This window comes from Budorcas taxicolor, chromosome 6 (genome assembly GCF_023091745.1).
Source record: "Budorcas taxicolor isolate Tak-1 chromosome 6, Takin1.1, whole genome shotgun sequence".
In the NCBI taxonomy this organism is placed as follows: domain Eukaryota; kingdom Metazoa; phylum Chordata; class Mammalia; order Artiodactyla; family Bovidae; genus Budorcas; species Budorcas taxicolor.
The window spans coordinates 34,451,540-34,476,973 of record NC_068915.1 but is presented as its reverse complement, the minus strand read 5'-3'; the positions used below and the strand labels follow the sequence as shown (position 1 = coordinate 34,476,973).

The 25,434-nt window shown below is 38.5% G+C and overlaps 1 protein-coding gene across 1 annotated transcript in view; it reads left to right on the top strand.

Annotated features, from left to right (window-relative positions):
• CCSER1 (coiled-coil serine rich protein 1) overlaps positions 1–25,434 on the top strand; it is a 1,275,856-nt gene that overhangs the window by 467,910 nt on the left and 782,512 nt on the right. The gene's annotated exons all lie outside the window — the stretch shown is intronic.

Below are 25,434 nucleotides of genomic sequence, written 5' to 3'. Positions count from 1 at the left end.
ATATTGGCTATAATGAATAGTGCTGCCATGAGCATCGGAGAAGGTAATGGCACCCCACTCCAGTACTCTTGCCTGGAAAATCCATGGATGGAGGAGCCTGGTAGGCTGTGGTCCATGGGGTTGGTAAGAGTCGGACACAACTGAGCGAATTCACTTTTGCTTTTTACTTTCATGCATTGGAGAAGGAAATGGCAACCCACTCCAGTGTTCTTGCCTGAAGAATCCCAGGGATGGCGAAGCCTGGTGGGCTGCTGTCTATGGGGTCGCACAGAGTCAGACACGACTGAAGCGACTTAGCAGCAGCCATGAGCATGTGGCACATGTATATTTTTGAGTTAGTTTTTTTTTTTTTTCCCCTCCGTTTTTTTGGTAAATATACAAAAGTGGAATTGGTGGTTCATATGGCAATTCTAAGGGCTTCCCTAGTAACTCAGTTGGTAAAGAATCCGCCTGCAGTGCAGGAGACCACAGTTCAATTTCTGGATTGGGAAGATCCCCTGGAGAAGGGATAGGCTACTCTCTACAGTGTTCTTGGGTTTCCCTGGTGCCTCAGCTGGTAAAGAATCCACCTGGAGATGTGAGTTCAATCCCTGGGTTGGGAAGATCCTCCAGAGAAGGGAAAGGCTACCTATCCCAGTATTCCAGCCTGGAAAATTCCTTGGGGCTCACAAAAGGCCAGACACAACTGAGTGACTTTCACTTTCACTTCCATGGCAGTTCTATTTTTAATTTTTTAGGAATCTTCATACTGTTTTTCCAAGTGGCTGCACCAACTTATATTCCCATGAACAGTGAATGAGGTTTCCCTTCACATCCTCACCAACACTTGTTGTATCTTGCCTTTTTGATGATAGTCATTCTAGCAGATGTGAAGCGATATCCCTTTATTTTATTTTTGATCTTCATTTCCCTGAAGATTAATAATGTTCAGCATCTTTTTATGTACTTACTGACCATCTGTATATCTTCTTTGGGAAAAAAATTACTATTCACTTTTATTTAATTCATCTCGAGAGTATTCCATTTCCCACTTTTGCCTGATGTTTCATATATATATATATATATATATATATATATATATAATTTTTTTTTTTCTGAAGAGAATGAACATCTAGGTTCTGCTTGGGAAGAGAGTAGTTGCCTGGCTGCATGGAATTTTTCAGCCAATCCTTTGGTTGTTAGCTCCATTTTTATTCCCACTTTACATAGCTTTTTTTAAAAAAAAAAAAATCTATTAATTTATCTATTGGCCATGCTGGGTCCTAGTTGTGGCATGCAAGATGTTGTTGCCGTGTGAGGGGCCTTTAACTGCGGCGCTCAGAATCTTGTTTTTAGTTGCGGCGTGTGAAATCTGCTAGTTGTGTCATGGGGCCTCTTAGTTGCAGGATCTAGTTCCCCAACCAGGGATCGAACCCCAGGCCCCTGCACTGGGAGCGCAGATTTCCAGCCATTGACCCACCAGGGAAATCCTGGTACATCACTTTTCTGTGATTCCACAGTAAAAGTAGGGTTGTTTGGGAATGAAGAGGTGCACTGCTGGCTCAGTTTTCAGATTTAATTTGGCTGTCTGCTTTCCAATCTTCTTTTTCAGCTGGTGTCTATTCTCAAAATGCTTAGATTTTACAGTGGACTTTTTAATGTTAAAATATACCATTTTTTTTTTTTTACTTTGAGAATTTTTTTTAAGTATGTATACATTTATATAACATAGAGTTTTTATAGTTATTTGTTGAAGAACTTTTAAGAATAACTCTTTGATAAAACCAAACTGAGCACTCTTTACATGTTTATAAAAATATTAAAAAAATACACATTCAATTTTATATGCATATTGGTAAAGGATAAGAGTCAATGTTTACTTAGTTTGACTAGACCAAATATGGCAAGTTAGCATTATGAATTCTGCTTTAATTTTTTTCTTTACTTGTTACACAGACTATATTTATTAAATGTTTAAGAATGAATCCAGTTAAAGAATTTGAAATTGTCTGTTCTTTGAAATGTATTAAGTGATTGTTTATTAGGAAAGCACCAGAACTTCATGAACAATCATTTCTATTTTATGGAAAATAGGCTGGGACTAACTTGTTTTAATTCTACTTAATTTGGCACAGGCAAAGATTTGATAAAAGCTTCAGTGAAGTTCTGCAAAAGTTGGTGCATGAACTCAGATGTATGTATAGAAAGAGTCATATGTTGTTCAAAATTATCTCTAGAAGATGAGTATAAAGTACACAATAAAAAAGTGAGACAAATTTCCATAAACCAAATGGTGTAATGTCACTATTTGCAGTCTTATAAGTCAGTTTTAAAGCTTTAGTCACAAATACAGAATGAGATTTATTAATGTACCCAAAATTTTGTTTTTCAGTGTATTCATGTTGTATAATTAGGTTATTAGCTACATAATTTAATACATTTTATGTGGTAAAAACAGTTTAACAGTTAGCAGCTGCCTCTAAAATAGCTTTACACTTATTCACATTTAAATTACCTAGTGACTTGAGTAAATAATTATAATTTTGTCCTAACACTATGTAACATATGGTGTTTACATTCTTCTCAAGAGCTCCTTGAGGGGAAAAAATGATACAGAAAGATCAATATAAATAGTGATTTAAGGAACCAATATATAGAAAGATTAATGGTAACTAATGGGATATTAAATAGTTGTTAAAACGTTTACATTTGTCTTATTAGATTATTGAGTTTTGAGATTGTATTTCAGTTGTTTGCTAGGTGTTAGCATCTTTATGTAACATATTCATTTTGACTAATCTGCTTTCTAAATTGAGGTTTATGGGTTTTTTTTTTTAACATTGTCACAGAATGCATTTTAAGCAGCATATTCCTCTTTCTGAATAGCAAAGCATTCTTTTTATGTCTGTGTTTATAGTTTAGATTTCAACATATAAGAGGCAGATAATCCAATATTTTTTCAACTAAAAACTCTAAGACATAACATTTCTTTTAAAGTAACATTAAAAATTATAAACACAGTCAGAATTCTAGTATATTTATTTAGGTGTGTTTTTTTTTTAAAGCCTTATTCCAAATGCTTGATTAGAAATTATCTATTTAGAATGTTGCTCCTGATCTATCACTGTTGTTGTCGGTTAGTCACTGACTCATGTCTGAACTCTTTTGCAACCCTGTGGACTGTAGCCATAGACTCTGTCCATGGGATTTCCCAGGCAAGAATACTGGAGTGGGTTGCCATTTCCTTCTCCAGGGGATCTTCCCGACCCAGGGAAAGAATCTGTGTCTTCTGCATTGGCAGGTGGGTTCTTTACCACTGTACCACCAGAGAAGCCCTTCTTAACCATAAAGCCTCTTTAAAACCTATGGCTTACCTAGAAAATAATAATAATAATAACTGTTGTACAAATTTTAATTTCTTGATCACTTCCAGTGAGTTGGATGTTAAGATGTTTTACATGTATTTTTCTCAGAAAACTCCACAAATTAGACTAGGCATCTTTAACCCTTTTTTCTATAAGAAGAAACTAAAATAGAGTCTTTAATATTTTCAGTATGTCTCTAGTAAATGACAGAGCTGGAAAGATTTCAAAACTCATTCTTTAATGTATTATGTTGTTGAATTCGCTCAGTTGTGTCTGATTCTTTGCGACCCTGTGGACTTAGTCCACAGAATTCTCCAGGCCAGAATACTGGGGTGGGTAGCTTTTTCCTTCTCCAGGGGATCTTCCCAACCCAGGGTGTGACCCCAGGTCTCCCACATTGCAGGCGAATTCTTTACTAGCTGAGCCACAAGGGAAGCCCAAGAATACTGATGTGGGTAGCCTATCTCTTCTCCAGTGGATCTTCCAGACCCAGGAATCAAATTGAGGTCTCCTGCTTCGCAGGCAGATTCTTTACCAACTGAGCTATTAGGAAAGCCCTTAATAGTATGCTATACTACAAGCTGTACCATATACAGTTGTCTATGGGCTTCCCCAGTGGGTCAGCAGTAAAGAATCAGCCAGATGTGAGTTTAATCCCTAGGTTAGGAAGATCCCCTGGAGGAGGACATGACAACCTACTCTGGTATTCTTGCCTGGAGGATCCCATGGACAGAGGAGCCTGGTGGACTATGGTCTGTAGGGTTGCAAAGAGTCAGACACGACTGAAGCAACAGAGCATGCATTACATGTCATCTGTATTAATTGGATAAAGACAGGGACCAGATCAGAGGACCTTTTAGGACCACTAAAAGGATGTTTTGACTAGATAGATGATTCAGTATCACAGAAGAGTATATTATCATGATTGCTATTAACAAAATGATGATAATAAATATTTTAAAATAAATCTAATGTCATATAATTCTTTTTCAGTTGAAGTTAATTCTTTTGTTTCTGTGAAAATATTCACCACACAGTTTACCTTGGGATTTAAGAAACATACTGTCTTGAATTCACAGGAGAGGAAATTCTTCCCTCTCTAATCTTATCTAGATTGTTTCTAGGGGGTTAGATAAATGCGAGCCTTAAGTATTACATTAATCAGCATAGGTAATATTTGGACTTCCCTCATAGTTCAGTTGGTGAAAAATCTGCCTGCCATGCAGGAGACCCGGGTTCGATTCCTAGGTCGGGAAGATCCTCTGGAGAAGGAAATCGCAACCCACTCCAGTATTCTTGACAGGAGAATCCCATAGAAAGAGGAGCCTGGCAGGCTGCAGTCCATGGGGTCACAAGAGTAGGACACAACTTAGCGATTAAAGAGAGAGAGAGAAAGAGGTAATATTTACATTTTTAAAAATACGATACTCCAATTTCTAGTGATTCATTTTTAAAAATTGTGTGTGCTAAGTCGCTTGCCATGCCCAACTCTTTGCGACCTTATGGACTGTATACCGCAGGCTCTTCTGTCCATGGGATTCTCTAGGCAAGGATACTGGAGTGGGTTGCCATGCCCTCCTCCAGGAGACTTTCTCGACCCAGGGATTGAACCAGTGTCTCTTGTGTCTTCATCGGCAGGTAAATTCTTTACCACGTGAAAATTTTAATCTTATGCTATTATACCCACTTCATTGTCCTAAATCTATTTTTCTCTGAGTCTACAGATCTTCACAATTTCAATAAATGGTTTTGTTGCCTCCCTCATTGCTCAGCCAAATAAAACAGAAAAGACGAAAAACTGTTTCATCCTTGATTCTTCTCATTCCTTCTCACACCCATTCCATCCACCAGCAAGTCAGCCCTGTCTTGAATATGTAAAAGTATATTGCAAGTCTGTTCATTTCTTTCACTTATACTACCATTATCCTCATCATGTCTCACCCAGACCGTTGCAGTGGTTTCTTACTGGTCTTCTGTTTCTACTCTTGTCTCCTCTATAATCCATTTTTCACAAGGAGCCAGAGTTTTCTTTATAAAAAAAAAGGTGTATTGTTTTTTTTTTCCTTTGCTTAAAACACTACAAGCATCACATCAAATACAAGGTTAAAGTGAAACTAGTTGCCAAGGGCTATAGTCTTATATCTTCTAGCTTGTGGTAGCCTTTCCAGTCCCATCACTGGTCTCTCTGGCTCTGTCTTTTCCAGCTTTGGCCGTGCTGACCTTCACGTTGTTTCTTACACAAAGCAAGTTCTCTCCTTCCTCAGGAAAGGGTACTACATATTCTTTTGTCTCCACTCTTCACTCTCCAGATTATCATATGACTCATTGGTCATTGCATTTATGCTGTCTGTGTCAGCTCATCTGAAGAGCTTTCTCCAACTACCTTGTGTAAAATAACTGTCATATTCTAGCTCCTTTTCCTGGCTTATTTTACGTGGCATTTATTATTTTTCATAGTGCAAAACCCTTGTCACCTGACAAGGTGTATATAATACATTATATATATATAATGTATATATAATACATTATATATATGTATTTATTACTAGTTATGCTCAGTAGAATAGAAGGTCAGCATGGGCACAGACTTACTCACCATTGTTTCCTTAGTTCATTGTTCTTTAGACCGACACAGTATACCAATTTAATAAATACTTCTTAAATGAAAAGGCTATTATGTTATGTGTTTTAACACGTTTCTATGGCTATGATGCACTTCTATCATATGCATATATAGTTATATGTACACATGATATGCAGAAAAATAAAGATTTATTATCATTTGTGTTAATAGACTGTTAGTCTCTCAGTTGTGTCTGCGACCCCATGAATTGTAGCCTGCCAGGCTCCTCAGTCCATGGAACAGTCCAGGCAAGAACACTGGAGTGGATTGCCATTTCCTTCTCCAGTGTGTTGACAGAGATCATAATAGTCTCTTTCCTGATACTGAATTATCTAATCAAAACATCTTTTGAGTGATCATAAATTTAACCTGATCCTTGTTATCATCCAGTTAATACAAGTGACATAGAATTAGCCTGACAGTTGTATATAGTTGAAAGTAAAACCTATATTTCTCCCAAAGAGAAAGAGTTGAATGCTTTGAGTAACCCAATATGGTGAAGTTACTTAATGCTCTCTCGTATATCCTTTCTTTCCCTTAACTGCATCTAGTCATTTTCTGACTTGAAAATCTTGGTAATTTTGTTGGTACCTCATTTTAGTTAGAAATTGTGTTCAGCTGCCAGAAAGAAAGAAAGAAAATAACAGTGACTTAAATCATATCGTATGTAATCTTACTCATAAAGTAAGTCTGGAGGTAGCAGACCAGAGCGGGTAAATAGAGCTACTCTTGGAAGTTGTCTGGGACCCTGACCGCTGTTACTGTTCTGTCTTGCTTTCCTCATCTCCAGCTTCTGTAATAAAGGCCACTTCAGTCTTTAGTAGGGAGGAAAAGGGGAACGTGAAAAGAGACACAGTTGATAATTGAGTCCCTTCATGTGAAGAGTCACTCTGGTAATACCACGTGATACTTCTGCTTATGTATCATTGGCTAGACTTCACAGCAAAGAAGACTGGAAAAATATAATCTCTTAATTAAATGCATTGCTATCCCAAATAACACTAGGATTGATTGTGTTACTAGGAAGAAGGAGGAGTGGTTACTGATGTGGAATTTTAAATACATCTCTGTATTTCTTATAAAAAATTTTCTACATTTGTTACAGTTATTGGCATGTGTTAATTTCCCCATATTTTCCTATATATTCTGCCCCCATATATCACATTATTGTGCTTTCTCTCTAATTAGCCATGCCTTCTAGCAGTGTATTTACACAATAGTTAGTCAGTAAATACTTGTTACATTTGGATTCAAATGACAAACCCATTAGCTTGATTTCATTAGCACCTTATTCTGGCAGATGTTAACAAGCAGGAGAAGCCTTGTCTTCTTGTGTTGTCAGCACTTATACAGATACTTTAAAAACAAGAAAAATGAACACAATCTGTTTTTACTGTAATCTCACATAAGTGGCCAAATTGCCTACTTAAATTTGAAAGAAAACCTGAGATATCAACACACTTTGAAAGGGAACTATTAGCAATGCAAAGGCTGTTAACTGAGATGTGTATTAAATAAACAAAAACATGAACTTCCCAAAGTAATTTGTGAATAAAATGGCTATCAATTACCTTAATGCAGTTAAACACAGGGAAAAAATACCAACAATACCTCGGTTGTTCCTTGGCTAAATTTTATGCAATGTGTAACTTACATTTCTAAAATGTATTTCCCATATTATTCAGAATATGTTTTGATTTTACCCAAAATCAAGCTTTTAAAATACATGAGAAAATATTTAATTTGAAAATGTTGTAGTTCAGTCACCAGGTTGTGTCTATTTGTGGACTGCAGCGCTCCAAGCCTCTCTGTCCCTAACCATCTCCTCGAGTTTGCCTGAGTTCATGTCCATTGAGTCAGTTCAGTTCAGTCTCTCAGTTGTGTCCGACTCTTTGCGACCCCACGAATCGCAGAATGCCAGGCCTCCCTGTCAATCGCCAATTCCCGGAGTTCACTCAGATTCATGTCCATCGAGTCCGTGATGCCATCCAGCCATCTCATCCTCTGTCGTCCCCTTCTCCTCCTGCCCCCAATCCCTCCCAGCATCCGAGTCTTTTCCAATGAGTCAGCTCTTCGCGTGAGGTGGACAAAGTACTGGAGTTTCAGCTTTAGCATCATTCCTTCCAAAGAAATCCCAGGCTTGATCTCCTTCAGAATGGACTGGTTGGATCTCCTTGCAGTCCAAGGGACTCTCAAGAGTCTTCTCCAACACCACAGTTCAAAAGCATCAATTCTTCGGGGCTGAGCTTTCTTCACAGTCCAACTCTCACATCCATACATGACTACTGGAAAAACCATAGCCTTGACTAGATGGACCTTAGTCGGCAAAGTAATGTCTCTGCTTTTGGATATGCTATCTAGGTTGGTCATAACTTTTGTTCCAAGGAGTAAGCGTCTTTTAATTTCATGGCTGCAGTCACCATTTGCCGTGATTTTGGAGCTCCTCAAAATAAAGTCTGACACTGTTTCCGCTGTTTCCCCATCTACTTCCCATGAAGTGATGGGACCGGATGCCATGATCTTCGTTTTCTGAATGTTGAGCTTTAAGCCAACTTTTTCACTCTCTGCTTTCACTTTCATCAAGAGGCTTTTTAGTTCCCCTTCACTTTCTGCCATAAGGGTGGTGTCATCTGCATATCTGAGGTTATTGCTATTTCTCCCAGCAATCTTGATTCCAGCTTGTGCTTCTTCCAGCCCAGCATTTCTCATGATGTCCTCTGCATAGAAGTTAAATAAGCAGGGTGACAATATACAGCCTTGACGTACTCCTTTTCCTATTTGGAACCAGTCTGTTGTTCCATGTCCAGTGATGACATCCAACCATCTCATCTTCTGTCACCCTTTTCTCCTTCTACCTTCAATCTTCCTCAGCATCATGGTCATTTCCAACGAGTCAGCTCTTCCCATCAGGTGGCCAACTTATTGGAGCTTCAGCTTCAGTGTCAGTTCTTCCAATGTTTAATCAGGGTTGATTTCCTTTAGGATTGACTGATTGGATCTCCTTGCTTTCCAAAGGACTCGCAAGAGTTTTCTCCAGCACCACAGTTCGAAAACATCAGTTCTTTAGCACTCCACCTTTGTTGCAGAAACCAGTAATCAAGAAACCAAACACCACACTCAGAGAGTTGGACAGCTCAGGTTTATTACACTGGAGGGCCCAGAGGAATTAACACTCCAAGCTCTGAGCCACAAACAAAGGGGTTACAGAGTTTTTATACACCTTATACACTATAGTGGGCAACACTAGCTGCTAATAGGCTAGTTTAAACTAAGAGGTTTCACAGCAGTCAAGATGCTGACCTTTGCACAAGAGTCATGATTAAGCAGGTTTGCAGGGGCTGGGCAACTGTCAAGAGCAGGACAAGGGTGAGTGAGAAAAGCTCCAGTTCCTAGTATTGTTAAGTCCCCACTTTCTGAGACAACGTGACCTACGTGATCCAAACTTAGCAAGGAGCAAGCTGAGTTACAGAGGCAGAACGAGCAGGAAGTTATGTAAAATTTTAACTTTTCCTCTTCACCTTTATGATCTAACTTTCACATCTGTATATGACTACTGCAGAGACCATAGCCTTGACTATATGGACCTATGTTTGCAAAGTGATGTCTTTGCTCTTTAATACACTCTAGGTTTGTCATAGCTTTCTTACCAAGATGCAGTCATCTTATAATATTATGGCTGCAATCACCATCTGCAGTGATTCTAGAGCCAAGAAGAGGAAATCTGTCACTGCTTCCACCTTTTCCCCTTCTATTTTGCCATGCAGTGATGGAACCAAATGCCATGATCTTAGTTTTCTTTTCTTTTTTAATATTAAGTTTTAAGCTGGCTCTTGCACCCTCATCAAGGGGCTCTTAATATTTAATTTCAAATGCCAAATATCTCCATGGTTTGCATAACTTGTAATTATTTCATTAATATAACATTTGTCTCTATATTCAACTTGAATACACAGAAATACAGTCAACTTTTCAAAACTTTAAGACATGATTCTTGTAGAATAACAAAATAAGTTTTAAAATTGAAGTTAAATAGTGTCATCTCTTTTAGTGTCTAAAGTTTCTGAACAGACTGTAGGTTTGTTTCGTGGTTTTATATCCTGCTGCAAGTGACAAGTGCTCAGTTGTGTCCAACTCTGCAACCCCATGGACTGTAGCCTGCCAGGCTCCTTTGTCAGTGGGATGTTTTCCAGGAGTGGGTTGTCTTTTCCAACGATTTTCCCAACCCAAGGATTAAACCCAGGTCTCTTGCATCTGCTTTATTGGCAGGCAGATTCTTTACCACTAGCATCACCTGGCAAGCCCAATGTTATATAACATGTTCAATTATTATTAACAGCTTTATATCATTTGTCAAATATCCTCTATTTTAAATTTTGATGTACTTATAATATACACACACATGAATTTTCTTACCTTTTGTTTTTTAACAAGAATTGAAAAGTTTTGAAAATTGTGTTCCCAGTTCTCATGTCAAAATTTGAACTGTTAGAGGACAAAAACCATATGTGTATATATATATGTGTGTGTGTGTGTGTGTGTATGGAAGCCTATATGTGTGTGTGTGTGTGTGTGTGTGTGTGTGTGTGTGTACCAAACTCAGGTTTGGCTGCCTATGTTTGAAAGTCAATACTTGAGAGACAAGTGTTGGTTGGAAAGGAAAGATTATTTTGTTCAGTAGGTCAGCAACCTGGGGAGGAGGCAGACTCATGTCCAAAAACCAATTACCAAGATTCTGCTTGACCATCAAAGCTTTTAAAGGAAGAATCATTTGGAGGGGAGTCAGAGTCTTCTTATGACTTCCCTGGTGGCTCAGATGCTAAAGCATCTGCCTGCAATATGGGAGACCCAGGTTTGATCCCTGGGTTGGGAAGATCTCCTGGAGAAGGAAATGGCAACCCACTCCAATATTCCTGCCTGGAGAATCCCAGGGATGGAAGAGCCTGGTAGGCTACAGTCCATGGGGTTGCAAAGAGTGGGACATGACTGAGTGGCTACACTTCACTTCACTTCAGGTTCTTATCTTCCATTGTGTGCATATTTTCTGCTGATTGATTGATGGTGAGGTAACAGAGAACTATTCTAGGAATCTTGTGCTCAGCCTGAAGTTACCATCCTCCACCTGGGTGAAGGCTTTAACTTCTGCAGAAGAACTCAGAGGTATTGTTATGCATCTTCCTGAAGACGAACCAAGACCCAGCTTTACCAGTGCAGTATTGTTTCTTATCTGTTTCTCCTTTGTTTCTGCATTCCCTCCTTTCCAGATAAACAGCTGTTTGAATCTGCCCTTTGGAACTCAGAGGGCGCTGAATGGGGCCTATTTCCTACAAATAAGAAACAGGGGCACAGAAAGGCTGTACCCAACAGGGTGCTGCTCACTTTCATATCTATCTATCTATCTATCTATCTATATATATACACACAGACACATATATGTTTATATCTTCCAAAATACCTACCAAATTGCCTTGCATATTTTTCATAAGTACTTATGAATAAAAGTACTTAAGTTTCATTAAGTAAACATATGTTTTTCAACTGACAAATATTATTGAAACTCGAAATCAATTTACGAAGATTCATCAGATTAAAACCCAGAATAAACTAAATAATTTGAAAGCAACCCTTTTTCTCTTTTCATCATAAATAAAAATAATAGTTTCCCTTTATAAAAACATCTATCATATTTAACTAATATTTTGTCATACTTTTAAAGTAGGATTGAGTAAAAAGAATTAAAGTCATAGTTCTAAATAGTGTTTCAGAGTCTTAGTCATTTGATGCATGGAACCATAGGGCCAGAAAAATGTCAGATTAGAGGTGGGCAAATAATTTGTTGCAGGGAAAATAGTGAAGCATGAAACTACAATCACATCTCAGGTACTGACAACTCAACTTGCGCCATATATAATAATCAAAACTTAGTCATCATTAACTCAGAGATCCACTATTAAATTTTTTGAGTAATATTTTCAGAAGGGAATGGAAAACCACTTCAGTATTCTTGCGCTGAGAACCCCATGAACAGTATGAAAAGGCAAAATGATAGCATACTGAAAGAGGAACTCCCCAGGTCATTAGGTGCCCAATATGCTACTGGAGATCAGTGGAGAAATAACTCCAGAAAGAATGAAGGGATGGAGCCAAAGCAAAAACAACATTCAGTTGTGGATGGGACCGGTTATAGAAGCAAGGTTCGATGCTATAAAGAGCAATACTGCATAGGAACCTGGAATGTTAGTTCCATGAATCAAGGCAAATTGGAAGTGGTCAAACAGGAGAAGGCAAGAGTGAACGTCGACATGCTAGGAATCAGAGAACTGAAATGGACTGGAATGGGTGAATTTAACTCAGATGACCATTATATCTACTAGTGCAGGCAGGAATCCCTCAGAAGAAATGGAGTAGCCATCATGGTCAACAAAAGAGTCCGAAATGCAGTACATGGATGCAATCTCAAAAATGACAGAATGATCTCTGTTCGTTTCCAAGGCAAACCGTTCAATATCACAGTTATCCAAGTCTATGCCCCAACCAGTAATGCTGAAGAAGCTGAACTTGAACGGTTCTATGAAGACCTACAAGACCTTTTAGAACTAACAAACGAAAAAGATGTGCTTTCCATTATAGGGGACTGGAATGCAAAAATAGGAAGTCAGAAAACACCTGGAGTAACAGGCAAATTTGACCTTGGAATGCGGAATGAAGCAGGGCGAAGACTAATAGAGTTTTGCCAAGAAAATGCACCGCTAATAGCAAACACCCTGTTCCAACAACACAAGAGAAGACTCTACACATGGACATCGCCAGATGGTCAACACCGAAATCAGATTGATTATATTCCTTGCAGCCAAAGATGGATAGGCTCTATACAGTCAACAAAAACAAGACCAGGAGCTGACTGTGGCTCAGATCATGAACTCCTTATTAGCAAATTCAGACTCAAAGTAGGGAAAACCGCTAGACCATTCAGGTATGACCTAAATCAAATCCCTTATGATTACACAGTGGAGTTAAGATATAGATTTAAGGGACTAGATCTGATAGACAGAGTGCCTGATGAACTATGGAATGAGGTTCATGACATTGTTCAGGAGACACGGATCAAGATCACCCCAGTGGAAAAGAAATGCAAAAAAGCAAAATGGCTGTCTGGGGAGGGCTTACAAATAGTTGTGAAAAGAAGAGTGTAGGGAACAAGGTATAAGGAAGGTTGAGAAGTGCTTGCAAACGAGACTCTCAACCAGGGCTGAACATTCTTGCAAACAAGATGTTCTGCCCAGTGTAGGAAACTAGGTATAAGAAAGGTTGAGAAGTGCTTGCAAACGAGACTCTCAACCAGGGCTGAACATTCTTGCAAACGAGATGTTCAGCTAAGAATCCTGTTTGTTCCCGTGGGAAAAGAACATTTCTTGCACACAAGGATGTTTCTCTGATTCCTCAAAAGGAACAGACCCTGGGACAAAACAGATTCTAAGTTGATAAGGAGGTTCCCCAAAACAAAGTCTTAGCTGCAGTAAATAAGTCAAGGTAAAGGTTATCTCGCCCTGTGCCTGCGCACTGTATAGTCTCTGAATCATAGTGCTTGGCAGCTTGCCCTGTAGGTTGCTGTGCAAGGGATATAAAATAAAGCAGCTGTAAGAAGCAAGTGTTAAAATATAAAGATTCAAACCACTCTGAAGTGTTGGTGTTTCATTCTGTTGCCGGCAGAAGAGAGGCGAAAAATAAAGGAAAAAAGGAACGATATAAGCACCTGAATGCAGAGTTCCAAAGAATAGCAAGAAGAGATAAGAAAGCCTTCTTCAGTGATCAATGCAAAGAAATAGAGGAAAAGAACAGCATGGGAAAAACTAGAGATCTCTTCAAGAAAATTAGAGATACCAAGGGAACATTTCATGCAAAGATGGGCTCGATAAAGGACAGAAATGGTATGGACCTAACAGAAGCAGAAGATATTAAGAAGAGGTGGCAAGAATACACAGAAGAACTGTACAAAAAAGATCATCATGACCAAGATAATCACTATGGTGTGATCATTCATCTAGAGCCAGACATCCTGGAATGTGAAGTTAAGTGGGCCTTAGAAAGCATCACTATGAACAAAGCTAGTGGAGGTGATGGAATCCCTGTGGAGCTATTTCAAATCCTGAAAGATGATGCTGTGAGAGTGCTACACTCAATATGCCAGCAAATTTGGGAAACTCAGCAATGGCCACAGGACTGGAAAAGGTCAGTTTTCATTCCAATCCCAAAGAAAGGCAATGCCAAAGAATTCTCAAACTATCGCACAATTGCACTCATCTCATATGCAAGTAAAGTAAAGCTCAAAATTTTTAAAGACAGGCTTCAGCAATACATGAACTGTGAACTTCCTGATGTTCAAGCTGGTTTTAGAAAAGGCAGAGAAACCAGAGATCAAATTGGCAACATCCACTGGATCATGGAAAAAGCAAGAGAGTTCCAGAAAAACATCTATTCCTGCTTTATTGACTATGCCAAAGCCTTTGACTGTGTGGATCACAATAAACTGTGGAAAACTAAGTTAAATAAGCAGGGTGACAATATACAGCCTTGATGTACTCCTTTTCCTATTTGAAACCAGTCTGTTGTTCCATGTCCAGTTCTAACTATTCCTTCCTCGCCTGCATACAGATTTCTCAAGAGGCAGGTCAGGTGGTCTGGTATTCCCATCTCTTTCAGAATTTCCCACAGTTTATTGTGATCCACACAGTCAAAGGCTTTGGCATAGTCAATAAAGCAGAAATAGATGTTTTTCTGGAACTCTCTTGCTTTTTCTATAATCCAGCGGATGTTGGCAATTTGATCTCTGGTTCCTCTGCCTTTTCTAAAACCAGCTTGAACATCTGGAAGTTCATGGTTCACGTATTGCTGAAGCCTGGCTTGGAGAATTTGAGCATTACTTTACTAGCGTGTGAGATGAGTGCAATTGTGAGGTAGTTTGAGCATTCTTTGGCATTGCCTTTATTTGGAATTGGAATGAAAACTGACCTTTTCCAGTCCTGTGGCCATTGCTGAGTTTCCCAAATTTGTTGGCATATTGAGTGCAGCATTTTCACAGCATCATCTTTCAGGATTTGAAATAGCTCCACTGGGATTCCATCACCTCCACTAGCTTTGTTCATAGTGATGCTTTCTAAGGCCCACTTAACTTCACATTCCAGGATGTCTGGCTCTAGATGAATGATCACACCATAGTGATTATCTTGGTCATGATGATCTTTTTTGTACAGTTCTTCTGTGTATTCTTGCCACCTCTTCTTAATGTCTTCTGCTTCTGTTAAGTCCAAACCATTTCTGTCCTTTATCGAGCCCATCTTTGCATGAAATGTTCCCTTGGTATCTCTAATTTTCTTGAAGAGATCTCTAGTCTTTCCCATTCTGTTCTTTTCCTCTATTTCTTTGCATTGATTGCTGAAGAAGGCTTTCTTATCTCTTCTTGCTATTCTTTGGAACTCTGCATTCAGATGCTTATATCTTTCCTTTTCTCCTTTGCTTTTTGCTTCTCTTCATTTCACAGCTATTTGTAAGGCTTCCCCAGACTGCCATTTTACTTTTTTGCATTTATTTTCCACGGGGATGGTCTTGATCCCTGTCTCCTGTACAATGTCATGAACCTCATTCCATAGTTCATCAGGCACTCTATCTATCAGATCTAGGCCCTTAAATCTATTTCTCACTTCCACTGTATAATCATAAGCGATTTGATTTAGGTCATACCCAAATGGTCTAGCGGTTTTCCCTGCTTTCTTCAGTTTCAGTCTGAATTTGATAATAAGGAGTTCATGATCTGAGCCACAGTCAGCTCCTGGTCTTGTTTTTGTTGACTGTATAGAGCTTCTCCATCTTTTGCTGCAAAGAATATAATCAATCTGATTTCGGTGTTGACCATCTGGTGATGTCCATGTGTAGAGTCTTTTCTTGTGTTGTTGGAACAGGGTGTTTGCTATGACCAGTGTGTTCTCTTGGCAAAACTCTATTAGTCTTTGCCCTGCTTCATTCCGTATTCCAAGGCCAAATTTGCCTGTTACTCCAGGTGTTTTTTGACTTCACACTTTTGCATTCCAGTCCCCTATGATGAAAAGGACATCTTTTGGGTGTTAGTTCTAAAAGGTCTTGTAGGTCTTCATAGAACCATTCATCTTCAGCTTCTTCAGCATTACTGGTTGGGGCATAGACTTGGATTACTGTGATATTGAACGGTTTGCCTTGGAAACGAACAGAGATCATTCTGTCGTTTTTGAGATTGCATCCATGTACTGCATTTCGGACTCTTTTGTTGACCATGATGGCTACTCCATTTCTTCTGAGGGATTCCTGCCCACAGTAGTAGATATAATGGTAATCTGAGTTAAATTCACCCATTCCAGTCCATTTTAGTTCTGTGATTCCTAGCATGTCGACGTTCACTCTTGCCATCTCCTGTTTGACCACTTCCAATTTGCCTTGATTCATGGTCGTGACATATCAGGTTCCTATGCAATACTGCTCTTTAAGCATCGAACCTTGCTTCTATCACCAGTCACATCCACAGCTGGGTATTGTTTTTGCTTTGGCTCCATCCCTTCATTCTTTCTGGAGTTATTTCTCCACTGATCTCCAGTAGCATATTGGGCACCTACTGACCTGGGGAGTTCCTCTTTCAGTATCCTACCATAACAGAAAGCAAGCAGAGGATCAAGGCCATAGTAGTTTCTCTATAAGAATTGAAGTATTTATTAAAATAAAAGTGCAAAATTTTTAAATATTAATTGTAATAAAACCTTTTTCTACTCAACCTATTATTAAGCTGTTTTTAAAAAATGATGAAGAAAATTAATTAATGCCATGTTTGGCAAAGATGTTTTTCCCCACAATGGAATTAGTTGAAAATTCCTAGCCTATGATTTCCTAAAAACGTCTCTTATAACTCTGATATTAGTAGCACCTCATACTCTCTTTTCTGCTGCCCTATGTCGCTTTCACGGAGAAGGCAATGGCACCCCACTCCAGTAGTCTTGCCTGGAAAATGCTATGGATAGAGGAGCCTGGTAGACTGCAGTCCATGCTAAGGGTTGGGCATGAGTGAGCGACTTCACTTTCACTTTTCACTTTCATGCATTGGAGAAGGAAATGGCAACCCACTCCAGTGTTCTTGCCTGGAGTATCCCAGGGATGGGGGAGCCTGGCAGGCTGCCATCTGTGGGGTCGCACAGAGTTGGCCATGACTGAAGTGACTTAGCAGCAGCAGCATGTCACTTCCAGATACTTTAATGATGACATTAAATGATGTGCTGTTAACCAGTATGTATTCTTCACTGCCTATTAAAGTGACCAATCATTTTGTAAGTACAAAATAATTTGCTTTATTGTATGAATTATCTCATTGTTTCCATCCCTCTTTGGTGGCCTATGCCGCTTTCTCAAGTGAAATGTAGAGGAAAAAAACCATAGCAACAAATTTTGTCTACAACAGTCTCTGTGAAATGCTTCTGTCCAAGTTTCCTTCTGATCAGGAACATAATTCTTAGCAAACAGGTCACTAACTCACTTAATTAACTCCCTTGTTCTTAGAAGCATTTCTGCATCAAGCCTGATTTTTTTTTTTTTTTTTACAAAAAAAATGGGTTATTAAATAGCCTTTGCTTTCATTAAAGGATTCTGTATCACTGCATATAATCCTAGTACACTTATTAGCAGTATATCCATATGCAGCTTTTAAACAGAATGAGAGATAAATTTCTTTCCTACCTCCTTAAGGGGCATCCTAATATTGTGTTTCTTTGAACATTTCTTGACCTATGCACACTGAGTATACAGATATTTTACCGAAGGATCACTCCAAAATATTTACGTTAGGAAACCCAGAGGTATGATATGGGGAGGGAGATGGTGGAGGGGGTTCAGGATGGGGAACACATGTACACCCGTGGCAGATTCATGTTGATGTATGGCAGAACCAATACAATATTGTAAAATAATTAGCCTCCATTGAAATAAATTTAAAAAAAGAAAAAACATTTTAAAAAATGCATTTGAAGACCTGCATATGAATGCTCTATGGTTTTCTTTGCTAGAATCTCTGATGCAAAAGTTTAAAGGAGAGCCTTCTCCTCTTTCCATTTTTCCCACTCAGACAACTTTAAAAAAAAATGTATTATTTTCCAGTTACTCCACTATAATCAGGCTTACAAAGTCAGTGAAGCCATGATTTATTTCTCTAAGAAACTGCCTTCTAGTGAGGAGTGGGGCAAGAAACAAACTACATTTACAGGCTAGATTGTTAAGGTTTAAAATAGGTTTCTAAGTAAATATATCTAATTTTGAACAAGAGATTCAACATCTCCTAGAAAGCTAATATTTGAGCTGAATTTTTAATAAGTCAGATAGTACTAGAATAGAAAAAGACCATCCTAGGCAGAAGGAGAGACGGTGGAAGTATGGAAGTGAGTATGTTCTGTGTGAAGCTGTATGGGCCTGTGTGTTAGCTGTATGGTCTCCTAAAAGGGGAACTGGTTGAAGCCAGAAGGGTAGCCTAGATCACTAAAAACATGCAGGAAGGAAAAGGAATACATTTATTAAATTTTCTTAAACTTACTTACACAGAAAGTAGTTTGTTAGAAATTTGAAGACTTGTGGTATGCCAAAAATCTGAATAAGAAACCCATCAAACAGACTACCCATGTGTGAACATAGAAAATAAGTCTTTTTAATGCAGATCGACATTCTTTTCAGAAAAGTACAATTGATCCTTGAACAATCAAGGGGTTAATCCGAGTATAATTTATAGTCAGCCCTCCACATCTGAGAAGTCAACCAACCTCACAGGCTGTGTAGTACTCTAATATTACTATTGAAAAATATTCCCATATAAGTGGACTTGTACGGTTCAAACTCATGTTGTTCAAAGAGCAGTTATAACTTGATGAAAGCTTTATACATGTAGGTTCCCCAATTCATGTAAAATGTTCTTTAGGCAGAAGTTTTATTTATAACTCAGATTTTCAGGATTGTGTGTATTAACACCAGTTCTCTCTGAAACTAACTAGAGAAGTAAAACTTAATCAGGTATTAATCAGTTTTATTTGTATATATAAACTATTTTTAATAAATGGTATACAAAGAATTTTCAAGTAAGTCATAATCAGAAGGATCTGTCCTTATATGACAAATGCCATCTGGTATTAAAATTAAATTTTATACACATTGCAACCAATGGAATTTATTTATTTTTTTCTTTGTGGAGTCTTTCTGTGTGTTCACCAATTCTGACAGTACCTCATATTTATTTTCTCTCCATTGATACTGAAGTAGAGACAGGTAAAGATATAGAACATTTATGAGATCTAAGGACTCTGTTTTGTGCACTAGAGCGCCTATGAGATGAGCTCTGTACTCTGTGGTTTAGGAGATCCAAAGCAATTCATCACTACCTTAACACTCAGTTCAACCTAAGATGAATTACCTGTCGAATGTAATTGTACTACAGAGCAAGTCGAATGTCATTTATACGACTAGAGAATGGTATCCAGCAACCTCACAAATGATCTTTGCATCACTCATATTTTTTTAAAAAAGTGTGTATGATAGTCATTATCTTAATGTTCACAGTCTTTGCCCAACAGAGCCTCCTGGAGTGATTCCATAAGAGGATACTTAAAGAAATGTATGGTGTAATAGATTCATTGTTCTCCTTCACTGTGTTCCTACAGTTTTTGTTTTGGCTTGTTTTTAAGGTATAGTAAACTAATCTGAAAATAATTTAGCAATAGTGCAGATACTCTCAATTCTAAAAGAGGCAGCATGCAAATATAGAACATTTTTCTTAATACGAACTCATCATGTGATTATATTTAATCATGTTGGATTAAATATAGAACTCTGGATTTCCCATTTCTTTGAAGTCATGTTATAGGTTTAAACAGTCAGTTCTTCTGCTTTGAAAATTGTCTGTGATCTTTTTTTCTCCCTAGAAATCAATTGAATTCCAATTTGTTTCTGCTAAACTAAACCAAATGAATGTCCCTAGTAAACTCAAAAGACTATTTTTTGTGGATATTTTTGTGTGTCTTATTTTTTAATTGTTGGGAAAAATATAATTATTACAGTTATATATTAGATCATTCATGTCTAGGCTGCCTTTCTTGGTGTTCTCTCTTATTTGTCTTCTGGAAGTTTTTGTGTCCTAAGGACACACTCATTTTACTGAGTTTGAAAGAGGGTTCTTTAGCTCCATGCCTGTGTGCTTGTTTGCTCAGCCGTGTCTGATTCCTTGTGACCCCAAGGACTGTAGCCCGCCAGGCTCCTCTGTCCATGGGATTTCCCAGGCAAGAGTATTGAAGTGAGGTGCCAGGCAAGAGTATTCGAGTGAGTTGCCATTTCCTCCTACAAGGGAATCTTCCCAACCCAGGGATCGAAGCTGTCTTGTTTGTGTCTCATGCAAACCACCTGGGAAACCCTGTTTACCTGCAGTTGATCTGTATTAAAAAAGACTGCAGCCCTGGCTTACATCTTGATTACAACCTTGAGAGACCTTAAGCCCAATACTCAGTTAAGCAACATCCAGATTTCTAACTCACCAAAACTATGTGAGATAATAAATATTTATACTGTTCATTACAGCTTACATTTGATCAATAGCACACTCAATAAAAGTTTGCTACAAAATATGTAAGTATAAGTTCAATAGCTTGCAATCAAAACAAAAAAGAAAATTAGGGCATAGAAGATCTTTATTTAGACTGGGTCATATGTAATTTAGATTAATATTTCAATAATATATATATCAAAAATTAGTTATTAAACAAGCTCTTCACTATCTTAACACTATCCTTAAATGTTAGGGAGAGAGCCCAAAGCAAGTTAATTCCTTGTATTATCTATTATTTATTTGTTATCCTTTGGTGTATACAAGGGTTACCATCTCTTTGTACCAACCATTGTCTTCCTTTTCCTTTCATTTTCTCCTCTTCCACTTCCTCTTTTTGTTGACTATGATGGCTACTCCATTTCTTCTAAGGGATTCTTGCCCAAAGTAATAAATATAATGGTCATCTGAGTTAAATTCACCCATTCCAGTCCATTTTAGTTCGCTGATTTCTAAAATGTCAGTGTTCATTCTTGCCATCTCCTATTTGACCCCTTCCAATTTGCCTTGATTCATGGACCTAACATTCCAGGTTCCTATGCAATACTTCTCTTTACAGCATCAGACTTTGCTTCTATCACCAGTCACATCCACAACTGGGTGTTGTTTTTGCTTTGGCTCCATCCCTTCATTCTTTCTGGAGTTATTTCTCCACTGATCTCCAGTAGCATATTGGGCTCCTACCTACCTGGGGAGTTCGTCTTTCAGTGTCCCATCTTTTTGCCTTTTCATACTGTTCATGGGCTTCTCAAGGGAGCAAGAATAGTGAAGTGGTTTGCCATTCTGTTCTCCAGTGGACCAAATTTACTCAGAACTCTCCACCATGAACCGTCCTACACGGTGGCCCTACACGGCATGGCTCATAGTTTCATTGAGTTAGACAAGACTGTTGTCCATGTGATCAGATTGTTTAGTTTTCTGTGATTGTGGGAAAACTACTAGACTATTTAGGTGTGGCCTAAATCAAATCCCTTACGATTATGGAGTGGAAGGAGAAATAGATTCAAGGGATTAGATCTGATAGAGTGCCTGGAGAACTATGGATGGAGGTTCATGACATTGGACAGGAGACAGGGATCAAGACCTTCCCCAAGAAAAAGAAATATAAAAAATCAAAATGGTTGTCTAAAGAGGCCTTACAAATAGCTGAAAAAGAAGAGAAGTGAAAAGCAAAGGAGAAAAGATATACCCATTTGAATGTGGAGTTCGAAAAAATAGCAAGGAGAGATAACAAAGCCTTCCTCAGTGATCAGTGCAAAGAAATAGTAGAAAACAATAGAATGGGAAAGACTAGAGATCTCTTCAGGAATAGTAGAGAAATGAAGGGAACATTTCATGCAAGCATGAGCACAATAAGGGACTGAAATGATATGGACTTAATAGAAGATATTAAGAAGAGGTGGCAAGAATACACAGAATAAATGAAAAAAAGGTCTTCACAACTCAGATAATCATGATGGTATGATCACTCACTTAGAGCCAGACATCCTGGAATTCAAATTCAAGTGGGCCTTAGGAAGCATCACTACAAAAAAAGCTAGTGAAGGTGATAGAATTCCAGGTGAGCTATTTCAAATCTTAAAAGATGAAGCTGTGAAAGTGCTGTACTCAATATGCCAGCAAATTTGGAAAACTCAGCAATGGCCACAGGACTGGAAAAGGTCAGCTTTCATTCCAGCCCCAAATAAAGGCAATGCCAAAGAATGTTCAGACAGCTGCACAATTGCACTCATCTCACATGCTAGCAAATTAATGTTCAAAATTCTCCAAGCCAGGCTTCAACAGTACGTGAACTTCCCAATGTTCAAGCTGGATTTAGAAAAGGCAGAGGAACCAGAGATCAAATTGCCAACATCCGTTGTATCATCGAAAAAGCAAGAGAGTTCCAGAAAAACATCTATTTCTGCTTTATTGACTATGCCAAAGCCTTTGACTGTGTGGACTACAACAAACTGTTGAAAATTCTGAAGGAGATGGGAATACCAGACCACCTGACCTGCCTCTTGAGAAACCTGTATGCAGGTCAGGAAGCAACAGTTAGAACTGGACATGGAACAACCGACTGGTTCCAAATAGGGAAAGGAGTGCATCAAGGCTGTAATTGTCACCCTGCTTATTTAACTTATATGCAGAGTACATCATGAGAATCACTGGGCTGGATGAAGCACAAACTGGAATTAAATTTACCAGGAGAAACATCAATAACCTGAGATATACAGATGAAACCACCCTTATGGCAGAAAGCGAAGAAGAACTACAGAGCCTGTTGATAAAGTGAAAGAGGAGAGTGAAAAAGTTGGCTTACAGCTCAACATTTAGAAAACTAAGATCATGGCATCTGGTCCCATCACTCAGGAGAAATAATTGGAGAAACAGTGGAAATAGTGACAGATTTTATTTTGGGGGGCTCCTAAATCACTGCAGATGGTGACTGCAGCCAGGAAATTAAAAGACACTTACTCCTTGGAAGAAAATTTATGACCAACAGACAGCATATTAAAAAGCAGAGACATTACTTTGCCAACAAACGTCCATCTAGTCAAGGCTATGGTTTTTCCAGTAGTCATGTATGAATGTGAGAGTTGCCCTATAAAGAAAGCTGAGCACTGAAGAAGAATTGCTGATTTTGAACTGTGGTTTTGGAAAAGACTCTTGAGAGTCCCTTGGACTGCCAGGGAATCCACCCTGTCCATCCTAAAGGAAATCAGCCCTGAATATTCACTGGAAAGACTGATGCTAAAGCTGAAACTCCAATACTTTGGCCACTTGATGTGAGCAACTGACTGATTTGAAAAGACCCTGATTCTGGGAAAGATTGAAGGCAGGAGGAGAAGGGGACGGCAAAGGATGAGATGGTTGGATGGCATCACTGGCTCAATCAACATGAGTTTGAGTAAACTCCATGAATGGGTGATGGACAGGGAGACGTGGCATGCTGCAGTCCATGGGGTCACAAAGAGTCAGACACAACTGAGCAATTGAACTGAACTGAACTGAACTGATTATACTGCAAGTACAGAATTTTTTATTTAATTTAATTTTGTTTATTTTGTGGGACTGCTTCTGCTGTCATAAATATAGCAATGGAAATTTTAATGCATTATTGGTTTATCAACCTTTTATACAGCTATCATTTTGAAGTGCTTACATGCTTCTAGTATTTACATAAATTATCCTAGTTAATGCCTGTTGGTTTTTGTTTTAATCAGCTTAGGTTGTTATAAGTAAATACCATAGATATGGTGGCTTAAATGACAGATATTTATTCTCATTGTTCTGTAGGCTAGGAAGGTCATGATCAAGGTACCAGTAAATTTGATCCCTTCCATCTCTTCTTGGCACACAGGGAGCCTCCTTCTTAATCTGTCCTCATTTGCTGGACAGAGAAAGAGAGAGAAAAAGCTGTAGTCTCTGTCTCATCTTCAGTTCAGTTCAGTTCAGTCGCTCAGTCGTGTCCAACTCTTTGCGACCCCATGAATTGCAGCACGCCAGGCCTCCCTGTCCATCACCATCTCCCGGAGTTCACTCAGATTCACGTCCATCGGGTCAGTGATGCCATCCAGCCATCTCATCCTCGGTCGTCCCCTTCTCCTCTTGCCCCCAATCCCTCCCAGCATCAAAGTCTTTTTCAATGGGTCAACTCTTCGCATGAGGTGGCCAAAGTACTGGAGTTTCAGCTTTAGCATCATTCCTTCCAAGGAAATCCCAGGGCTGATCTCCTTCAGAATGGACTGGTTGGATCTCCTTGCAGTCCAAGGGACTCTCAAGAGTCTTCTCCAACACCACAGTTCAAAAGCATCAATTCTTCGGCGCTGAGCTTTCTTCACAGTCCAACTCTCACATCCACACATGACCACTGAAAAACCCATAGCCTTGACTAGATGGACCTTAGTCGGCAAAGTAATGTCTCTGCTTTTGGATATGCTATCTAGGTTGGTCATAACTTTTCTTCCAAGGAGTAAGTGTCTTTTAATTTCATGGCTGCAGTCACCATCTGCAGTGATTTTGGAGCCCCCCAAAATAAAGTCTGACACTGTTTCCACTGTTTCCCCATCTATTTCCCATGAGGTGATGGGACCGGATGCCACGATCTTTGTTCACTAATTCCATTATGAGAACCCCATGCTTATGACCTCAGTTACCTCCCAAAGGCATCATTTCCAAATACCATCACATCAGTGGTTAGCCTTCAACATGTAAATTGGGGGACAAAGTCATTCAAGCCATAATAGACTCATGTTTATAATAAAGCCCCTTCATTAGAAATAAAAATAAATATAAAAATATTTTATATTTCATATTTTATTTCTAATGGTATCTATATATATTTATAAAACATGTAATTCTAAAGCTATTCATTTATTAAATTTATCACCCACATATTCAAAGAAATAAAAATATGTTTTACATTGTTATGTATAATAAAAAATTTTTACTACTGGTTTGATAGTCATCTATTTTTCTTTAAATAACATAATTGAGTAACTAAAGTTTTTATGAAGAAATGGATGTCTAGAAGGAATATATGTTTTCATTGATTCATTTATACTGTCTTGCAATTGTATACTTGAATTGGTAGGAATAAAAAACACCTATGCTTTGTACGTCCTATTCTTTCTTTTCTTCCCAACTAGAGAGATAAAGTGGTAAAGCCCTTTTAACAGATAAAGTGATTGTATTTAGAAAATGTCAGGCACTAAAAGAAACAAAGAAGTGGAACGAAATTGACTTTTTAAAAAGTGAGGTGGTATCTTGAATGTAAACAACTTCCAAATATGTTGTGTTAGGTCCTAGCTCTTGATGTAGTTTAGTTAATTTAAGGATTT